Source organism: Panthera tigris, chromosome D1, assembly GCF_018350195.1.
Source record: "Panthera tigris isolate Pti1 chromosome D1, P.tigris_Pti1_mat1.1, whole genome shotgun sequence".
Classification (NCBI taxonomy): Eukaryota; Metazoa; Chordata; class Mammalia; order Carnivora; family Felidae; genus Panthera; species Panthera tigris.
In genome coordinates, this window is record NC_056669.1 from 105,365,277 (window position 1) to 105,382,040 (window position 16,764).

At 52.9% G+C, this 16,764-nt stretch overlaps 1 long non-coding RNA gene across 2 annotated transcripts in view; it reads right to left on the reverse strand.

Annotated features, from left to right (window-relative positions):
* Window positions 1-340: 340 nt before the first annotated feature.
* LOC107180539 overlaps window positions 341-16,764 on the reverse strand; it is a 52,562-nt gene continuing 36,138 nt past the window's right edge. Inside the window, exons 4-5 of one of the 2 annotated variants that reach the window (XR_006208061.1) lie at window positions 1,198-1,401; window positions 341-672 (exon numbers count right to left, since the gene is read on the reverse strand). This is a non-coding gene — a long non-coding RNA (uncharacterized LOC107180539). Of the gene's footprint in view, window positions 1,402-16,764 lie in introns of both variants that reach the window. The other variant, XR_001511295.2, reaches the window with a different exon arrangement.

Below are 16,764 nucleotides of genomic sequence, written 5' to 3' on the forward strand. Positions count from 1 at the left end.
AAGAATTTCTGTATGTAGTCCCATAACTGGAAAGTTTGAAAAATCATATGTGTAAAGAAATGTATTGACTGACATGTTAAGAATAGCGTTTTTATTTTTGTAGATCGATAGAGTAGAATGAGAAAGGAGGGAGAGGGGGAGAGGAGAAAGAAGAGGAAGGAGAGAATGCGCTGGGGGGTTCTCGCTAGCTGCCCATCATTTAGAGGCGGAAGTCGTGCACTGACTCTGAAAATTGACAAAAAGTAACCAGAGAGCCGCCTGCCTGCGGCCAATTCTCTGGGTGATTTTTAACAAGGCCAGAGAAGGGAGTAGTGAAATCCATCAACACTGACCCAACGGAGATGCTCGATAGATGTTTATTGAGTGAATGAGTAAAAGACAAAGCCCCCGGAGCCCCATAGTCGCCAAAGCCCACCCTGGTTACGAATGGAGAAGCACCCGATCCCCTTAAAAGTGAAGAAAGCACCAAGTGAAACTTGTGTAACAGCCCCGCGTCCAGAACTGGCTGGGGCTCTGAGAGCCACCTCGTGGAAGGTATTCCTTTAAGTGCAGGTGTTTGTTTCCTTTGGCACGGCAATATGTAATTTCCCATTTTTAGAACAATGCTCCAAAGAACAGTCACCAAAACAACTTTCAGAGGGGGCGGTTTTCTTCCTGGCCACTGCTACAGCCCTGTAAAACAACAATAACCAAGGGATATTTATTCCAAACACGGTTTGCGTCTCTCCATAAAATCAGGAGGCCGTTCCTTAGCTTTGCACAGGCGGCCGAAAGACCCTTCCGACCCCTCGGCAGAGCATCCAGCCAAACTCTTGTGTCTCTGGGAGGGGGAGACTGGGAAACGGTTCTGCTGTTGGCGCAGTTTTGGTCTTGACACACCTCCCTCCGTGTGGTTCCCAGGCGGCGAGGGTGGAAAGGAAGTTTGTAGAAAGGCTGTGTCCGTTCTTTGGGTGTCCCGTACTAAGCCTGAACCCGGAAGAGGGCAGTGTGTTCTTGGGGACGTGCAAATAGCAGACTTTGAAGGTGAGGGCCCGGGAAGGGATGAGATGCATCCCCCCACCCCCCACCCCCGGTGGTGGAACCGTTGAGAAATCCCTTTCATTGGCATCCCCGCCCCGACCTTCTCTCTGCTTCATATACTCAAGAAACTGGCTCCAAGACTTCAGGAGTCCATCCCGCTCCTCCCCATCTACTTACCCTTTCATTTCCATCCCGCTGCTTCTGCCCAGATCACATAGAACTCCTTCCCACCTGAACCTGCATGTTTCCCCTCCTCCATGGCCTCCTGGCCCAGGTCACGTTGACCTCCCCTGTGGGTCTGCACATCCCGGCTTCATCTTGTACCTTCCCTGCTCAGCAATGGTCAGCGACTTCTCTTCCTGTAGAAAACGTCTGGGTTCCCTGGCAGGGGGGGAATCTCACCTGAGCCAGTCTTCCTTTCCAACCTTATCTTCCACTAGATCCTCCATAAATCTTAGGCGTCATCTCAAAACGGCCTGCTCACCATTCCCAGACTCCACCTTTGCCCTCCGGGTACCACCTCCCTCCCCCAACCCCCAAATTTGAATGACCTTCCTGGTCCTCTCTCTGTGACAAAAATCTTACGCATTGCTGACAGTCCCACCAGCTTTAACACCTCTCTCTGCCCAGTCCAGCTGAAGATGACCTCCCTCCCCCCACACCTTACTGAAGCACTGAGACTCCGCCCCATCCACAAAATGGCTCTACTTTGCGGAGATAACATTAGCGTAACTTTTTTTCAAACGTGTGCTAAATCGTTTCGAGGAGAAAGGTGCTGAGCCTCTTTAAGAGACCTAGGTAGAATCAGTTCAGTGTCGGCTCTGCCATTGCTACCCAGTCCTTTACTGGGCACTTGCTATGACCCGGGTGCTGAGCTGAGTGCTTCTTAGGTATGACCTCATTCAACCCTCGCGATGAAACTCTAAGGTAAGTACCACAGTCGCCTTTTTACAGACAAGGAAACAAAGGCTTTGAGAAGTTAAATAACTTCCCGAGAGCCTCCCAATTTCAGAGGAGCAGGGATGGGGCCCAGGCTTGGCTCACGATATTCACTGCTGTGGCCAATGCTCAGTATTTCCTTCTCAGAGAACTTACAACCCAGAACAGTCAGGATGAGCAGGTGAATGGGAAACCACAGGTCGTCTCCCAACCAGAACAAATTCATGGGAAGTTTCCCCATTCGATGTTTCGTTTTGTTTTGTTCTTTAGAGAGAGAGAGGGAACAAGCGCACGTGCACACAAGCAGGGGGAGGGGCAGAGAGAGAAAAGGAAAGAGAGAATCTCAAGCAGGCCCCAGGCTCAGCCGGGAGCCCGACTCCAGGGCTCAACCCCACAACCGTGAGATCATGACCTGAGCCAAAATCAAGAGTTTGGACGCTCAACCGACGGAGCCACCCAGGTCGTCCTTTTCATTTTTTTAAAATCAATGTGATCATCATCACGTTGTGATGGTGATAGTTTGTTTGGTCACCTGGATATACTATCTTATGAGTGTCTGTTAAGCCTCTTGCCCAATTTGTATGGGGTCATTGTCTTTTTCTTACTGATTTACAGTTGTTCTTTATATATCCTGAAAACAAATACTTGGCTGGATATATGTGTTACAGATTTCTTCTTCCGGGTCTGAGGCTCGCCTTTTCGTGGTTTTTTTTTTTTTTTTTTAACAGTTTATTTATTTATTTTGAGAAAGAGAGCGAGAGAGAGAACACGGTGGGGGGCGGGGGCAGAGAAAGAGGGAGAGAGAGAATCTTAAGCAGGCTCCATGCTCAGTCCGGAGCCGGACTCAGGGCTCGATCCCACGAACTGGGAGATCACGACCTGAGCCAAAGCCAAGAGTCGGATGCTGAACCGACTGAGCCACCCAGGCACCCTGCCTTTCCATGTTTTTAACAGTACTTCTTGACGAAGAGAGGTGGTGATTTTTCATAAAATGCTATCAATTTTCTTCTGTGGTTAGTGCTCTGGGTGTTCTGTTTTAGACATCTTTGCCCACCCCAAGGTCATGAAGACACCCTCTCTATGTTCATTTCTTTTACTCTCGCTTTCTAAGTATCTTCCCCTAGACTTGGAGACAACCAATTGGCTGCTATTTCAATAAGGAGCACAGGTCGCCTGGAAAAACGCACCACGACTGGCTCACGTGTCGTTACTCACAGGATAATGTCCACCTGTCTTCGGGCCATCTAGCCCGTTATCCTAAGGCCGCCTTAGAGCATCCACAGACGCCATTACGCACTGACTGCATTGCTGTAATTCCAGAGGAGGCACCCCTAATGAGGGGAAGGGGCATCTTCCAAAATGACCTGGAAAGGAGAAGGGAGGCCATCTGTCCCCCCAACCCTGTTGACACTCTCCAGCCGGCAGCCTACTCCCACAACCCGAGCTGTGATCACTGTGCAACACATTCTTCCCATCCTAGCAACTCTCGCGGTCCCTCTTTATAAACCCTTCCCCTGAGCGTGTTCTTTTCTCCCCGGATTTGCCCTTTTATCATCATTTATTTGCCTAGCCACTTGCCATCTCTAGGGCACTTACTGTGACACCTTTGCTTTCTCCTCCCTTCGCCCCTTCCTCCCCTCACGCAGGCTTATCCCAGCCTCAGTGCCTTGGATTTGGGGGCTGGAAAAGCCTGTGCGGTGAGCCCATCCAGTATGCTGGAGGCTCTTCAGCTTCCTGGCTCTTCTGGTTCCTCCTGTTTCCTTCCCACCTTCCTTCTGTCAATCAAGAGGCCTGAGGGAACAGTGAGGGAGTGGGAGGCAAATCATAGCTTTTTCAAGCTTAAAGGAGCCTTAGATACGATCTAGTGCAACCCCCTCATTTTACAGATGAGGAAACGGATCCCGAGAGGGGAGGGAGAGGATGTGCCAGAGCCAAATATGTGGGGGAACAAAGCCAGGCCAAACAGGAAGTCCAAATTCCAGGGCTTGAGGCAGAATTTCCAGTCCCACCAGGGAACCTGGGACTGCTTCCCACAGCAACTTTCTCCCTCCAAGCCACACATCCCATTCCAGAAACAACCAGGGCTGCTCAGACAGAGCAGCAGACGCAGATCCGACAAGCCCCCAGCGTGTGCACACCAGCGGTCGTCCCTGAGAGTCCATTCCGGAGCCTCCAGGGGACACAGAAGACCACCCATCCCAACAGGGGAGTTTCGCGATGACTAATGCCATGACCACATCTTCGTTTTAATTCTCTAACTGATGGGCATCCCGCCTGGCCGCACCTGTTCCAACTGGGGAGTTGGAGAGCAAGAGAGATGGGTGGAGAGCGGGAGGGGCCTGGAGATCATGTCTGTCCCCGCCCCTGTCACCAAGCCTGCGGCTGAGGGGACCCCCCCACCCAGGGCAGCCCTCAGCTGGGATCTCCCAAGTCATGGCGGCTGTTAGCACTTAACTGAGCGCTTACTATGCACTAGGCACTGTTCACACCACCTTAGATGAATTCAGTCCAACCTCGCCCAGCCTCTGAAGGAGACACTGCGTTTCCCCCACGTTGAAGATGCTGACACGTTGCCGGGGGGCCTCTGGTCGAGCAGCAGGGATGCCTTCCCGGAACGTCTTTGATGGAGTCACCAGTCGGCACGAATCACCCCACTCGTTACATCTTGCCAACATCAAGCTCACCCCCAGCATCACCACCAGACACCCACGGAGACCACCAGGAACATACACAAAGCCCAAGATTTTAGCAGCTCCGTGATGAATATTTGCATTTTCACCGTGACGAACTTGTGTCGACAATTACTAGACATTTTGTGGGATTTCATTTATGGTAGTGACCATAATTAAAAAGATTTCTTTTTAATTAAATGTGAGGATTTTTTTTTTTTTTTAATAAATCTACTTCAAGAGGATGATGAAATGAACAGGGCACGGAGGGCATGTGGATGTGCAGCGAGGGTGACGGTGGCACCGGATGGACTTAAGCGTGGGCGACCCACCCGGTCTGGTCCCAGCTCAGAGGCGACCTCGCTGCTGGAGCCCTTGTGCCTCCGATTCCCACCTGCCGCCCCCACAGCACCTCCCGCAGCGAAGCCCTGCGGATCGGGAGAACCTAGTCAGCCCTCCGGCCTCCTCTGGCCCCATTCCACATGAAGGTCACTCAATTCTGGGTTCTCTCCACTTTCCGGAGAAACCCAGTGAGGCCGATAAACATACTGAGACCCACAAACAAGAGGCCAAGTATGAAGACAGAAAGGAATGAGGAAACCCCGCCCTTTCTTTGGACCCAGTCCTGGGTCTTCTGCCTCCACAAAATCTGCACATCACTGGCTGGGGGGGGGGAATGTCCGCCCAGGACCCTCTGCTGAGGATCCCTCCCAGGCGCCGGGCTGTGAGCTGGCCCTGGCCAGGGGAATGCTGTCAAGGACCCAACACCACCCCCTCCTGCTGGGGTACATGGCCCAGCCTGGTGGCCCCGGAAGGTGATACAGGGAGGACTGTCCTTCCTTGGCAAATAGGGACAGTTTAAAAACAATACTCATAAATGAGATGGGGTGGGGGGGGGGGTGTCTAGGGGAGGGCAGAGGACTCGCTCAAATCCCCAGGGATCTAACAGCAAACCAGAGGCTGGGATTCGCCATCCCCAGCACTCTCAGAGGACAGGAGTCAAAGGCCCTCTGCCCTTGGAGTGCCCGCCATTGCATTCTCTTGGGCGCTGCCTCCCCCACAGCAGGGCGGGTGCCTGGCCAAGGAAGCCGGAGCCTTGTTCAGGGCATTGTTCTCCGTCAGAAGAGGATCTCGAAAGCAGAAGGAAATTAGAAACAACCACACAATGAATACCAGATTCTCCTTTCTCCTGGCTTTGGCTGCCAGGAGAGTAAGCAGGGCTGGGCCGACAGCACACCCCACCCAGCAGTTGCTGGCCCTCCAGGACGTCCAGGCCGTGGGGAAAGGCAGGGCTTGGAGGCTGCACTGGTTCTCCACTGATTCCCACCAGGTCCGTGTTCTTTCTCCAGCTAGATGCTGATTCCTAGACACAGAGCCGCCCTCTGGGGCTTCCTTTCCCACGAGGCACAGCCGACAAGCTACGGGCACTCTGTGTTTGTCGGTTGACTAACTGATACCATCTGGGCGCTTTTCTAGACGTTTTACAGGTGTAGATTCGTGGAACCCCCACAGCCACCCCACGAGGGAGACGCCACCGCTAGTCACGTTTTAGTCGTGACGAAGGGGGGTCCAGGCGACCGAGCGCCGGGCCGGACTGATCTGACTGGGGCAGTTTTGACGGGACTAAAATGATCCCGCTCCGCGCTTCTTACGAACGTCAGCCTCCCCTACGACACCATGAGACACGCGCAGAGCCCTCCTGGAGTCACCCCCACGTGTCAGATAAAAAGAGTGACCCGAGAGACGATGTGTCCCCTTCAGAACTTGCACCCCGAGACACAGGACACCATGGGGACGAACGCTAACGCGCTGTCGGGAGGGGAGACACGCAGAGCCGATGTCAATCTTACCAACTTAGCATCTGAATGTTCCCGCTGAGATTTTTTTCTTAAAAATGCACTTTTTTTCTCCCCCCTGTTGGGGCTATTCTTCATTTTAACATAATGTTGTGTTTTATGCCGCCTACGTAAGTAGGCACCAGCTTCAAATGTTGTGGAATATTGAGCTCATATATCTAGTCAAACTTCTGCTTGCTTTTTGCTGCCTCCATGGCTACCATGAGGATAAATAGAGGAGAAAGGTTTGGCTCTCAATCGTCCTAGCTGGGCCCTCTGCCATCATTCCCAAAAACAAAGGGGAAAAGATGCCAGCAGTGAGGGACCAGGGTGAGTGGTGAAAGAAAACACCGTCCTGTTCCAACGGGTACTGAGCAGAGTCAAAACTCCCCAGCGAGGGCTGGTGGAGGGGGCAGGAAGGCATTCCCCTAATTCCCTGTAAGGAGCATGCGCGTTGTAAACCTGCGGGCAGAGGAGGGAGAAGACGAGCTGTCACCCTCCAACCCTCTGCAGATGGGGTTGCAGGCTTGGAGGACACCAGTGAACCCCAGCTTGTAAGTGGTCCGCCTGGACCTGGGACCCAAGCCCTCTGTGCCCTACTTCGTGTGCCCCACCCCCTCCACCCTGCTGCCCATCCGCTGAAGGATCTGGAAGCTCTGCGTGGTCTGTTAAGTGACCTGCAGTCTCTGGACGGCATGATGGAATGACCACTCCCCTGACCGTGTGCTGTGAGGCTGTCTGAACAAGAAAACCCAAGGATCAGCCTTTGTCCTTGGACTTCCCAGTGGAGGACCACACAAATGGATTGGGTTTTGGGGGTGGAGGTTGTTTCTGTTTTTGTTTTTGTTTAGTCTGTTATGTCCGATTGTCAAAACAAAAGTGCTGGAAAGCTCAAGTTCACAGGTTCACTCTCTAAATGAACCCGTTGTCCCACAAAGGAGAGTGAAGGGAATCTTCATCCCTCCTGGGCATCTTCACCATCCTGCCACCCTTCTCCCATCTCAGAAGGCCTCTGAGTCTCCAGAAAAGCCTCTCTGCTCTGCCCAGTAACAGCTACCGCCTCCTGTGCACTTGACCCCATCCCTGTGCCTCTTTCGGGGACAAGGGAATCAACTACGCCATCTTGCTTCCCCCTCTCTCCCACTGGCTTCCTTGGCTCGTCCAATAAACATCTTCAAGTTTGCCCCAAACTGGGAAAACCTCGTTGTGTCTGCCTCCCGTGGCCAGAGACCGTCCCATCCTTCCTCTTACCTTTAACACCAAACTTCCCGGTGGTCTACCTTGCTCTCCGCAACTTCTCCCGCTAATTCCTAAGCCCCCACAGAGGGCAGCCCAAACCAGTGGGAGATGCTCTCTCAAGGGCCACACATAGTCTTTAAGCATCAAGTCCAGCAGCCACTGCTCAATACCCATCCTATCTGACCTCCCTGCATCAGTTACACCAACAGAAAAAAACCCCTCCTTGTGAAATGTGCTTAGGGCAAGCGCTTTGCATTGTTTTCTCAAAAGCCATTCCCCTTCTCCTTAGCTGGCACGAGCCCAACTTTGTCCAAGGACAGGAAAGAGATTCTTTTATTTCAGCAAGATGGGCACCGGCCCTGGTCCAAGGGCAGGCAGGCCTGCGTCCTTTCTGACCAGTGGAATATAGAGGGACGTCGGTTGGGATCTTCTGGGGACAGCCCCTCCGCCACCCCCACCCCCCACCAATAAGAGAGAGACATGTACAACAATAAGACAGAAGATGTCTGTCCCATGCTGCTCCTTGTTTCCTGTCTTTGAACTCAGCTGTGTGAGGATGTGATGTTGGAGGCTGACGGAAGGCCAGGAACACCTCAGCAACACCGGCCCAGAGCTTGGCCGCTGAACATTCCGACCGTGAAAAAGTTCATCTGTGTCTATACCACTGGACACGTTTGCCGTTACCTGCAGCCAAAAGCATCCCCAGCCGAGTTGTCACTCTTTTCTTGGTTATTGACATTTCCCTCCTGGCTCTCATTCTCAAGTCTCCTTGACTCCTTGGCAGGCCCTCTGCCCACCCCTTGAATATCCCTGTCCTCCATATCCATGGAGGGCCATGCTCCTGGGTGGGTGTGCCCTCTTCATCTACCTGTTGGCTAACTCCACAAATACCCACTGGCAACTTCTATGTGCTTGGCTGGCCTCCTAGATTTGACACTCAAGCAGGGGACACAATGAACAAATAGAAAGTTACAAGTTATGGGGGTGCCTGGGCGGCTCGGTCGGTTGAGTGCCTGACTCTTGATTTCAGCTCAGGTCATGATCTCACGGTTCGTGAGTTTGAGCCCTGTATCAGGCTCCATGCTGACAGCTCAGAGCCTGTTTGGGATTCTCTCTCTCTCTCTCTCTCTCTCTCTCTCTCTCAATAAATAAATAAACTTAAAAAGAGAGAGAGAGAGAGAAGTGAGTGAAGGGGAGGGGAGTCCAATGAAGCTGAGATCCTTGCAGAACCCAGTAAGCCTTGGGAAGGTGCTGGCTGCTCTGCTAAGAGTGCAGTTGGAAGTCATCAGATAAGATGATTAACCATGGAATTTGTGTTCCTTAAAGATCACTGAGGCTGGAATTTGGAGCCAGAGTGGAAGGGGAGAGGCAGTGTGGACTCGCAGTCACCCCGTTGAGAGATGGGGGTGGCCTGGAGATGAAGCCAGTGCAGATGGAGAGAGGGGACGTAGCAGAAAGCCTCAGAGAAGCAGTCGTGGAACGATCCCAGGTGGGAACGGGGTCACCCGGACCTGAGCTGGAGAGGCACCCGCGACAGAGAGAACGAGATGCCCAGGTCGGTAACCACAGCAATGGGGGTGGGTGCAGGCAGACTGCGGCCTTGAACCCCGGTCAGCACCCTGCTCTGGAAGGAGTGGCTTTATTAGCTCAGTTTACTCACGCCAGCCCATGTGGTTTCCAACCCAAAGGTACCACCCAGCACCTGGCATGCCCGCGGCCACTCTCTCCAACAGATAATAGCAACAATAACAAAAACAAGAGTGACCAACATTTACTGAGCATTTACAACATGCCAGGCACTGTGGCAAGTGCCAACCATCCTCCCCAAGTTACGAAGACAACTCTGTGCGGGAGGTATTATAGATGAGGACTCTGAGATTCAGGAAGGTTGAGGAGCAGTTCATAGCAAGGCCTTTGGTGTTGGATAGACATGGGTTTGTCTGCTGCTATGTGACTGGGCTTTGTGGACCTTCCCAGCCTCGTCTGCAAAGGGGGCTTAAACGAGAGAATTTGGCAAAGCACTTAGCTAATGCCTATCCCAAGACAGTGCTCAATACCGATCATTGTGATGGCTGTTGTAATTATAAGAAAACCAAAAGCCAGCTCCTGTCATTTCCCCGTATTAACACCTCCAGTGGCTCCCCCCTCCCCAAAGATTAGGACTCCCTGGCCCACCCACGCCACCCACTCCTCCCAACTGGGGCCACCCATTTCCTGAAGGCCACCCATTTCCTGAAGGCACCTTGCTGTCCGCACGAGCAGAACACCCTCCTCGCCCTTGTCCACCAGGCAGGAGACCGGAAGTTGTCAGCAGAGAGGCCCAGAACCGCCAGCCAGCCCTAGCTAGGCTCCCTGGACTTACAGACCGGGACATCTCTCCCCTATTTGCATTCCGGGCGCTTAGCGCAGCAGCGGCCACCCGGCGACACTGACTGAAGTAAATATCAAAAGCTCATCACATTTCCAAAAAGCAGTCATGGGGAAGGTTGGTGGAGAGGTCAGTTCGGATTCCAGGAAGAGCCAACATCTCAGCCAGCCCTTCTAGCTGTGGGCCAGCGCTACCACCTCCATGTTCTAAGGACGGGTCTCAACCCATCTCTCCTCCACCGAAACTCAGAACAATCCTGGAGGCGAGACAATCCTGGGGGCGAGACTTCGGTTTAAATAACTTGCGTGGTTTGGGGAACACAGCCCAGGGCAAAATGTCGGGTCAGAGAAAGGTTGTTTTCTGGTCCACTGTCTCTTCCAGGGCCCTCCACAGCCCCAGACCCTCACCCTGGGCCCACCCCAGGTCCTTGCCCAGCCAACCACCTGGCAGGACAGTTGCTAGATGGCTTAGAACAATTGCTTATTTATAAGACTCTCTAGGGGATGCCTGGCTGGCTCAGTTGGGGGCCTGTATAGCTTTTGATCTCAGGGTTGTGAGTTCCAGCCCCACGTTGGGTGTAGAGATTACTTAAAATCTTAAAAAAAAATAAATAAGGCTCTAGGGGCACCTGGGTGGTTCAGTCGGTTAAGCATCTAACTTCAGCTCAGGTCATGATCTCGAGGTTCCTGAGTTCGAGCCCCAAGTCAGGGTCTATACTAACAGGTACAGAGCCTGCTTGGGATTCTCTCTCTCCCTCTCTCTCTCTGTTTCCCCCTCACAACTTGAGCTCTCTCTCTCTCTCTCTCTCAAAATAAAGAATAAAGAATAAAGAATAAATAAACTTAAAAAAAAATAAGGCTCTCTAGAAGACTAAAAGCCTTTAATAATAATAATCACCTCATAGGATGGCTGTGGGCAGATTGCAAATCCCACCCCAAAGAGAGTAAGAACAGTAACAGATAACATTTCTTCCTACTTGCCCAGTATTTCACATTTATAATCTCATCTCTCTTTTTTCAAGTTTATTGATTTATTTTGAGAGAGAGAGAAAGTGTGCATGCACACGCAAGATGGGGAGAGGCAGAGACAGAGAGAGGATCCCAAGTAGGTTCCACGCTGTCAGCACAGAGCCGGACGTGGGGCTAGGACTCAGGAACTGTGAGATCGTGACCTGAGCCGAAGTCAGATGCGTAACCAACTGAGCCACCCAGGCACCCCTCTACTCTCATCTTATCCATGTGACGGTGCTATGATGTGCATGGTTTTATTGTCCCCCTTTCTAGGAGGGGGAAACAGAGATTAATTAAGAATGGCGTGGGGCGCCTGGGTGGCTCAGTCGGTTAAGCGTCCGACTTCAGCTCGGGTCACGATCCGTGAGTTCTCGAACGGTCCGTGAGTTCGAGCCCCGCGTCGGGCTCTGGGCTGACGGCTCAGAGCCTGGAGCCTGCTTCCGATTCTGTGTCTCCCTCTCTCTCTGCCCCTCCCCCGTTCATGCTCTGTCTCTCTCTGTCTCAAAAATAAATAAACGTTAAAAAAAATTAAAAAAAGAAAAAAAAGAATGGCTTGTAAGGTGGGGAGCCGGATTTGGAAGCAACCCCCCTTGGAGCCTGCAGTTCTGCCTACCATGCCTGTTCCAGAGGGGGCTCCGATCCCACGTGATGGTGGATTGGGGAGGTCGGTTGGAATCCTGTCGTTTCCTACCAGCTGCTTTTATTTGGAAGGTGGGGAAGGCAGGCAGGCAGTGTCAGAGCGGTCACCAGTGCCTTCACAGTCGGTCCCTGCCATGGTGCTATTTGACCTCCACCTAAGACTTCCCACGCTGAGGGGTGACAGAGATCAAAGACAGCAGGTGACTTGGACAACCCCCATCCCCGGAGTCTGAGCTCTCCCCAGGGCTCACATGATGGGACGTGTGAAGTCGTAAAAGGGGTTTCAGCAAATTTTGCAAGAATAGTAGGAAAACCCTAGGCCCGTCAGTGACCCAAAACAAAGTCAGATGTCCCAGGAGCATCCCGTCTCCAAACCCCATCCATATCTAGGTACTGCATCCAGAAGAGCGAACAGCGTTATCCTGACATGTCAGAAGGAGTGCTTAAGATATATTACACCTGTCTCCACTTTCTCCCACGGTTCAGATCGCTCTTTCATCAAGTGATGCCTCAGAGCTGGCTGTTATCGCTCTTGTCCAGCTCGTCACTCGGCTTCCCTGATGACCAGCGTGGCCCCAGGGCAGTTACTTATCCTCCTTCCAGGGAAAACCGCTGTATTCAATGCCATTTGGGCTGAGGACGTTGAACGGGTGATAACAATAATAAAAATAAAATCAGCCATGATTTCTGAGCACTTAATGTGTGTCAGGAACAAAGAAACAGACTCAGAAACACCCCAGGAGACCCCGCCCATCAACGGCAGAGCCGGGATTCGAACCCAGGACTTGCACCTGGCATCGCACCGCTGCCTTCCAAGAAGGTTACAAGCTGGTGTTCCAGGGTGTCTCTGCTCCCCCAGAGGAGGGGGTGGCTTGAGAAGACCCTTTAAGTAGGCGATACAGTCTGAATTCCAGACTGGATTCAGGAGCTCTGCCCCAGGAACACATCTCTGTAAGAAGACTGCATCCAGAGACCCTCTGCCATGCACACGGTCAGAAACTCTAAGCCAGTTCCGAGGCAGCCAAATGTTTGGAAAGAATGCCATCTTCAACCTCCAGCCCGCTCAGGATGACTATGAGCAGAGAGACTATCAAAACCCAAGCCATTTAAATAATACAAGACGTGAGTAAGAGGATCAAGGTGAGAGAGCTGGGATGTTGGTCGTGACAGCAGGAACTGCCCACCCTCGCTCCAGCAACAGGCTGCTCCATCCTGGGGGGGGGGGGGGGGGGTGCCTCTGGCCAAAATCAAATCCCGATGGCAGGCAAAGGGATGCTGAGTCCAGGAATCCGGGCTTTCGTGATCCACAGGGACAGATCTGCCAGGATGATGGGGATGTCCACAAAATAGCTCGGGGGGGGTGGGGGGGAACCCTTGTGGCAGAGAAATGTGGGAGGGGAGAGGTGGGGGCTTGACAAGTGACCCTCACAAGCTCATCCTGGGGTTGAAATTTAGTGGACTGACACCTGCCCGCATGCTGGGCTCCAGGCCTGTCCTTAAAAAGGCTCCGAGAAGTTAAAGACCTACAGCTGGTTCTCTGCTGAAGCTCAAATTTGCACTTCAGAAGAAAATGCATGGATGCCTATACTGGACCACTTATCACATTGGCTTCTTTAAAAGGGTTTCCTGACCCCACTGAAAGCAAGCAAGAGTCTTATGGACCCTAAAGAGCTGGGCCGGGGGCCCAGGGCCCCCAACCTTGGCTTTGTTTTGTCTCCCAATTCCCAAGGATGTGATCTTCCTGTTTCTTCGAGAGCCACTGTCTGCTCTCCCTTCCTTATCCCCACACCCACCTCCTCACTCCACCCATGGAGCTGACCTCAACCACACCTGCCAGGCTGGAGCCCAGGCAAACCCAGCCATCCACCATAATCCTAAATACGCTGCACTCAGCAGCATGGCCCGATAGGATGGGTTGTCTGGGCGACCACAGCGCGGGCCCCCAGACAAGCTTGGGCCTCACTCTCACGTCTGGCTCCCTAGAGGGGGCCTTTTGTGTCTGACCCTCAGATATCCTGGCCCTGAGACTGGCCCTTGTTATGGGCTGAATTGTGTCCCTAAATCCGTATGTTGAAGCCCTGACCCCCATATCACCTCAAAATGTGACTCTGTTTGGAGACAAGGCCTTTAAAGAGGTGATTAAGTTACAATAAGCCCATTAGGGTGGGCCCTAATCCAGCCTGACCCGTGTCTTCGTAAGAGGAGGAAACTTGCACCCACAAAGAGACACACAGGACGACCATGCATGGAGGAAAGACCGTGTGAGGACGGGGCGGGAAGGCGGCCATCGGCGAGCCAAAGAAAGAGAGCTCAGAAGCACTCAGACCTGCCGACACCAACATCTTGGGCTTCCAGCCTCCAGAACCGTGAGACGATGATTTTCTGTTGTTTAAACCATACAACCTATGGTATTTGGTTATGGGAACCTGAGCAAATGAATACAGACCTCATTCCGGGTCTTTGCCACTTTCTGTCACTAATGACAAGAAAGCTTAGCTTTCATTGTGCGTCAGGCACCGCGCTAAGCCGTCTGCAGGCTTCTCTCATTCCAGCCTCTCAACAGCACAGGGAACCTTACTCCATTTTACAAATAGGAAAACTGCCACCCAGAGAGGTCAGTGACTTCCCCAAGGTCATCCCAGCTGATAAGTGACCGACTGATACGGGATTCGACCCAAGGAGGGCGACTCCAGAGCTGGCGCTCACAGCCATCACACCCCACAACTAGGGATGCCCAGGCCACCAGCCCCTGGAAGGATGCTGCAAAGGACTGAATGTTTGTGTCCCCCCCGCCCAAATTCATCTGTTGAAACCCTACCTGCCCCCCACCACAACATGATGATATTAGGAGGTGGGGCCTTTGGGAAGTGATTAGGAATGAGGGTGAGATCCTTGTGACGGAATTAGCCCTCTTATGTAAGGGACCTCCGAGAATTCCCTCACCTTTTTCCAATGCGTAAGGGCACAGGGAGAAGTGGGCAGGCTACAACCCAGAAGAGGGCTCTCGCCAGAACCCAATTGTGCTGGCACCCTGACCTCAGGCTTCCAGAGCTACAAAGAATACATTTCTGTGGCTAATAAGCTGCCCGGTCCATACTATCCTCTCATAGCCGCCCAAACAGACTAAGACAGCCGCCCTCAGCTCAGCTCCCAGACCAGCTTGATGAGTCAGCATGGCCAGTGGTGACCCTCGGCCCCACAGCTCCAGGCTGCCGTGGACGCTGGCCTTCCTGGAGCCCCAGCGGTGACATGTCCTTCCAAGACCCCAAGAACCTCGTGTCCCTCATCTGAAGGCCTGTGGAGCTGTCGCTCTGCTCCTCTCCCCTCTGAGGGACGCCTCCGCCATTTTGTTCTGTGGCAGCAGGGACTGAGGGAACCCACCGGAACCCAGAGAATAAGCTTGCCCTTTACAGGCCATCTCGGGTCCTCTTCAAATCATCCCCATGACTAAGTGCCCTGGGGGACTCTAGCTCATCAGTTCACCTTAGAAAAAGGGGCAGCTCATAAGCAACAGAAATGACAGCTGCCCTACCAAGAACAAGAACGAGGCTGCTTTTCCTCACCCGCCCTCCATGCCGGAAGGTCAGGGCCACAGTGGGCCGTGGAGACGGTCCCCTTTAGAGGTGGTCCCCTCGCGCTTTCGCCAGAGGGTCACGCGGTGCAGCAGACAGAGCAGGGGTAGTTCTGGGACGGGAGAGTCTGCCGTCAACTGCAGGGAATGGTCATCTCTGGCAACTCACTCAAACTCCCTGCGGGCCCCCTGCCGAAAAATGCCAAGTCAACCCTCTTAATGAACAAAGCCGAGCTTTGTAAGCACTGGATTACTTGGGAGGGTGGGAGGAGGAATAAGAATCTTGGTCCTCGTGCTACTCATGTTACAGTGTCCATTATATTCTACCACACGGGAGCTGAGTTCCCTGCTGGGGCTTCTGCCCATGTCACAAGCAACATGAGGGCAGGAGCCAACCCTGTTCCCCGCATTACCCCAAGCACCGTGTGTGTCCCAGGGTGCGGTACTGATCCACCTGTACCAGACTCACCTGGAAGCCTTTAAATGCCAATTCGCAGTCCCCCGCCCCAGATCTACCGGAAGAGGCTCTCCAGAGTGGGGCCCAGGAATCCGCATCCACCAAGCCTTCCGGCTGATTCTGAGTCTCCCTGCCCCGCTGGGTCCTTTACTTACCCCGCTCAGGAAGTGAGCCAGGCCCTGACAGGGCAGAGCAGTAGGGGAACCGACCGTCCCCGGTGTGCCCTGTGGGGGTTCCTGGGACACGGGACAGTCCAGGGCAAGCCGGGATGGCTAGTCATTCTAGCCCCCCTTCAAAGTCACACACAAGGACAAGGAGCAGGAGTTTCCAAGGTCATCTCCAAATGGCTCTTACTTGGTGTTGGAATGCGCCCCAAATGTACTCAGGGTTGAGAGTGGGCGTGGGCGATGTTCTGGGATTTCACAACACTCCCAATGAAAAAATGAAGTCAGACCATGAGGAGCTGACTCAGGGACTCTAGAGAAGGGTCCAGCTTCCCTGGTTTGTCCCCTGCCCCAAACCTACTATCACCACCCTGTGCTAAAAGCAGCAAATGCCCAGAGCTCACGGTTCCCTTACGATCAGAGGGGTCACCCCTAGGTAGGAGGAGGTCAGGAGAGTCATGGGGTGTCAGAACCGGAAAGTCTCCTGGAGATCAAAGAGTCCTGGTCCTTCATTTCTTGCATGAAAAAACAGGTCCAGAAAGGCCACGTGATTGGCAGGGTCACACAGCTAGTCAGCCCAAAGGTGACCCTAGCTCTCTGATGTCTTGATGTCTGCACCTCGACATTTTTCTGCTGGACAAAAAAAAAAAAAAAAAAAAAAGACAACAGCAGGAAAAGAAACAAGAAATATGAATTGAGGAAGAGGAGGCTAGACACAGAGATGAGTTAGAGGAAAGAGTGCTTGAGGCCCATGGTGTCCTAACTCCCCAAGTTACAGATGAGGAAACTGAGGAACACAGAGCTCAAATATATTTCCCAGGGCTACACACAGGAAACCTCTCTTGCAGGTCAC